Source organism: Pseudophryne corroboree, chromosome 4 (genome assembly GCF_028390025.1).
Source record: "Pseudophryne corroboree isolate aPseCor3 chromosome 4, aPseCor3.hap2, whole genome shotgun sequence".
NCBI lineage: Eukaryota > Metazoa > Chordata > Amphibia > Anura > Myobatrachidae > Pseudophryne > Pseudophryne corroboree.
The window spans coordinates 100,794,491-100,800,018 of NC_086447.1; the positions used below are offsets into that span (position 1 = coordinate 100,794,491).

Below are 5,528 nucleotides of genomic sequence, written 5' to 3' on the forward strand. Positions count from 1 at the left end.
ACGGCATGTCGGTTGAACGCCAAATCCTAGCAAAAAAGGGGATTCCGGAAGAGGTCATCCCTACTTTAATAAAGGCTAGGAAGGAGGTGACGATAAAACATTATCACCGTATCTGGCGAAAGTATGTGTCTTGGTGTGAGACCAAGAATGCACCTACGGAAGATTTTCATCTGGGTCGTCTTCTCCACTTTCTACAGACAGGAGTGGATATGGATAATTGGAAAACAAGAAATTGGAAACCGCACTGGTATAGTAGGTGTATATGTATAATGATAATTATCTGTATTGACTGATAATTAAATTTAAGGTTCAAATCCTCATTTTGGGAAGCAGATACATAAGGTAACGCACTCCTTATTTTTATGTATCAGAAAGCTGCCCATCAGTGGTGCTCCCCCGAGTCAGTTATTCTCAATGTAAACATAGAAAAAAAGAAGACTCTTATTGGGAAGCACTCATATACAGATAATGTTCTATGACTGGATGTCACAATAGCTAACTAAAATGAAATACTTTAATAATTCTCATTAAAATTAATTATTGAGGAGTTCAATGAGCGCCAATATTTGTTAAATAGTGACATTGCGAAAATATAGAAAGTAATATATAAATTGCAAGGTGCAAATACCTAATATAGGCCGAGATGGGTATGTCTGTGATTTTGTGGACAAACACACTCCAACTGTAGGACGACCTGTGGTCAAAAAAGTTGCTCATTCAGTGTATATATATATATATATGACCATCATTTGAAAACTGCTATATATCCCAAATGGGAATTGGATCCTAGCAGGTGGTTGAATCATAGGTCATAACCGAGATGTAAGACAATGCTCTATATTAGTGACAAGTGGGTGGCAAATATTTGCAGTACCAGGGTGTTCCTTGGTGGTCTCCCATCCAAGTACTTAAACCGGCCCTCCACTGCTTGGCTTCCAAGATCAGATGAGATTGGGCATCTCCAGCAGGGTATGACCGCAGACCTTATGCTCACCCTTGTCACACTGTGTCCTAATTGGGCACAGATAAGAGCCGATTTGCGTTATTATGTGAACCACAGGTATCGAAACAGCTGATTTGATGTGAAAATAAGATATCAAAAAAAAAATTTCACAGATGGTAACGTATAACACAAAATTCAGATACCCATCTAAATTTTCACGGTTTAAGCAGTCGCAGTACAAGTAGAAAAAACATCTATGCTGCACAGTTATTTCATATAAATATCAGGTAATAATATTTTTAAATTATAATATTCTTTTGACTGTGCAGAGAGGGAAACCTCCAAATTTGGTCTCCATAACACAAATGGATGTATGAGAATACACTATGGATTGTGCAAAAAATAACATAAGCAGTGAAACCTTCAGCTCTAATGCCCCGTCATAAATTATTTTCAAGCAATAGGAAAATAATAAAACAGGTTATATTCCGTATGATATATATATATATCATCAGCTGGTGTTAAGAAAAATATGGATTTCTGCAGTGCAAAAAGAGAAAGGCGTTTGTGTGTTTGACAGGGTCCAAAAATTAGTAGATGTATCTACATCCGCTGTTTTGATAGAAATATGGACCACACTAAAAATAGCACTTATTCACTTGCTGGTGATAAATGACTGTCACTTGTGCATATAGTACAATAGTCTATGTACCACGTGGATAAGATTTTTCTGTGCAATAAAAGATGCAAAGGTGCATGTATCACGTGTATTACCTAATCCAGGTGTAAATTCATTAAGTTTTGTCCTACTTGTATGATGAGGGAGATCTTGGTGTAGGGAAGGTGCTGGCCGCGTCTGCCCGCGTTCTGCCCGCTGCCGTGCTCCGGCCGCACTGTACTTCCTGTTAGGCTGGTTCCCTTGGCGACGAACTTTGCCGAGATCGGCTGGTTGCGGTCACGTGTGCGCACCACGTGACCGTGAGGATGTTACCTCCTTCCTTCCTGACGTACGTTTTGCAACTAGCTTGGTCACAGGGCGTCAGTGGGTTCAAACCCTTGTTTGTTCTTATAGCAGTAGTACTGTTTACTGATTGGTTCTTGACAGGAGATTGATAGATATTCTGACCTATCATAGTGAGTATCAATCCAGTTGGTTCCCATTGGATAATATGTCATGATTGACAGTTAAAGGGACCAATCAGCATTTCTTGGTGGACGATCAATTGAATTATTATAAAAAGAGCTGATGAGACTAATTCAGAGTAGTATTGACAATAAATAAGGATAATATGGGTTAAAAACAAATGAATTAAAATGTAGATATATAAATATATATATGAATGTAGATATGCAAATGAAGGAGTGATAGGATAGAAAATGCAGATTATTATAAATATAAATCTGTGTACAACACATAGTATATTTGTACCTGTTACTATATAAATTAGTGATTATGGAGAATTACTATTTTATTTTAATAAGATATTATTGGGAAATTATTATTAAGAAATATTATATATATATAAGGTTAAACACCCACTTTATATTAGTGAATATGTGACAGTGACTGTTGTAACTAAACTGAAGTATATGTGTAGTGATATGTGATGCATGAGTTCTAACATTGTTTGGAGTGTAATAATAACATAATGTGCTAGGATGTTAAGAGGGCATTGTGAAAAAATATTCAAAATATTATAACAAGAAGAGCATATACATGCACATACATTGATATGCATGTGTATGTATATGAAAAATGTTGAAGCAATACCATTATGAGCCCATAGTGCTAAAATATATGTGAAGAAGAAGGAATGTATTTATGGTGCAGACTTAAAAAATATATTATTAATAATCATTAAGTGTAATACAGTGAAAAACAATATAGTGTGATGATGCCAATAGAGTGTAATAAAAATAAATAAAATTGAAAATAATTAAAAAAAGAGGTTGATATAATTACATGTATATATGCACTTAAACAAACCATTAAAATATATAAATAATTAAATAATTGGTGGCAGTGTTATATAATAGAGTCTGAGTAATGAATGATACAAAATATGCCATGCTTGATGATTATTGTCTTATTCATGCACCTTATGATGTCATTAAAATTGTGTTAATAATGACAGTGTTGTATTATAGAGTATAATTTATGGATGATACAGAATATACCATGCTTAGTGGTTATTAACAATATTGTGCACTAAACAGTGCATCTAATGATAGTTGGTAAGGGAAGAAAAGAAGAGAAATGAAAAAAAGGGGGTAGAGGAAACAGAGAGAGAAAAAAAGGGGGGGGGGAACAATTTAATGGAAGGTGTCTGGACAGTGGGATTACTGTTTCAATTTAAGAAAACCCCATAATTGATGTTTTCATTCATGCCAAAAGGGTGGATAGTACCTAGTTTAAAAATCCACTCACATTCTTTCTTCAATAGGGTATCTGTCAAACTGCCACCACGAATTCCAAGTTTGATTTTTTCAAGTCCGAAGACCCTAAGATCCTCCCATCTATTATCATGGTGTTGGTAGAAGTGGCGAGCTACCGTAGTGAGTGGTTTCATCTTTGTTTTGTCACAAGTGGCATTGCGTATAGTCCCAATGTGTTCTAGAACACGTTGTTTCAGTGGGCGAGTGGTCATACCCACATATTTCTTGTCACAGCTGCATTTAATGCAGTAAATGACACCTTCAGTTAAACAATTCATATAATCGTTGATCTTGAATTCTGTCCCGTATTTATCCTTTACTTCCTTCACCATTTCAATGTGTCTACAAGCTTTGCATTTACCACAGGGGTATGTTCCTGTTGTGATAATTTTCTTGGTGGGTACACAGTGTGACAAGGGTGAGCATAAGGTCTGCGGTCGTACCCCGCTGGAGATGCCCAATCTCATCTGATCTTGGAAGCCAAGCAGTGGAGGGCCGGTTTAAGTACTTGGATGGGAGACCACCAAGGAACACCCTGGTACTGCAAATATTTACCACCCACTTGTCACTAATATAGAGCATTGTCTTACATCTCGTTTATGACCTATGATTCAACCACCTGCTAGGATCCAATTCCCATTTGGGATATATAGCAGTTTTCAAATGATGGTCATATATATATATATATACACTGAATGAGCAACTTTTTTGACCACAGGTCGTCCTACAGTTGGAGTGTGTTTGTCCACAAAATCACAGACATACCCATCTCGGCCTATATTAGGTATTTGCACCTTGCAATTTATATATTACTTTCTATATTTTCGCAATGTCACTATTTAACAAATATTGGCGCTCATTGAACTCCTCAATAATTAATTTTAATGAGAATTATTAAAGTATTTCATTTTAGTTAGCTATTGTGACATCCAGTCATACAGGGGCGGATTGGGTTGGAAAACCAGCCCGGGAAATTTCTCAAAGCAGCCCTAATGCGGGTGGAGTCTGCTGAGGGGAGGAGTCTGTTGAGGGGCGGGGCCTGGTGACAAGGCAGGATGATCTCTTCTCAGAAGCAAAAGCTTTGTCAAAAGTGAAACTTCCATTGTTTGTTTTCCTGGAATCTGATGGTATACATGTGTTCCCCCATGTAGGGTGCATCAGTGGTACAAACTGTACACAATAATCTTTATCAATAGCTATTCTGATCTACATCAACACTATATTTCTTATAATTATTGCCCAGACATGGATATCAGATAAAATAATTTATTTGCATGTAGGTTAAACATAACACATAACAATATATAAATAACAGTTGGTAATTACTGAAAACGCGCTGTGCATAGTAATAAAAAACAAACATTTCAAACTTCAAAACAGCAATATTAAAATACCAATAAAGTGCTGAAAAATGTAAACACTGTGCATAGTAACTAAAATCAACAAAAAATTACTGTTTTAAACCTCAAAACAGCAATATTTTTAATAAAAAAAAGTGCAGAAAAATGAAAACCCAACCCATTTTCATCCTTTTAGTAGCAAATTAAAGAAACAAGTCTTACCTAGGGGTATATTTACTATGCGTCGCTTTTGGCTTTAGGCAATTTATTTGTGTGATTGCATGCCATAGATTTAATGAAACCCAAAATGACTGAAAAATGTGGCGTATCCCGGCATTAGAATACAATTGAACATCGGCTAACCAGCAATGTTTCAGAATTGTAACCCTGTATTTACTAAGCAGCAGATTTAGAAACCAATGAAGAACAGCCAACAAAAATATATACCTCCTGGTCTCCATTAGCTCAATCCAAAAACAATTCTTTTCGTAATAATGAACTCTGGGAAGCCAATTTGTCAATGACAGTTTCACTGTCCACATTGTTCATCAAAACATCTCTCTCAACAGCCATCAGCATAAAAGCTTCCAAATTTGTTGCTCCAAGAGTGGACCGTAGCCTGTTTTTTAGAGATGAGCGCCTGAAATTTTTCGGGTTTTGTGTTTTGGTTTTGGGTTCGGTTCCGCGGCCGTGTTTTGGGTTCGAACGCGTTTTGGCAAAACCTCACCGAATTATTTTTGTCGGATTCGGGTGTGTTTTGGATTCGGGTGTTTTTTTCAAAAAACCCTAAAAAACAGCTTAAATCATAG

The 5,528-nt window shown here is 36.3% G+C and overlaps 2 pseudogenes; one reads left to right on the forward strand and one right to left on the reverse strand.

Moving 5' to 3' along the window:
- Positions 1-862: 862 nt before the first annotated feature.
- LOC134912424 (5S ribosomal RNA) lies at positions 863-983 on the reverse strand (annotated as a pseudogene).
- A 2,825-nt stretch (positions 984-3,808) lies between these two features.
- On the forward strand, positions 3,809-3,929 carry LOC134912492 (5S ribosomal RNA; annotated as a pseudogene).
- The last annotated feature ends 1,599 nt before the right edge of the window (positions 3,930-5,528 follow it).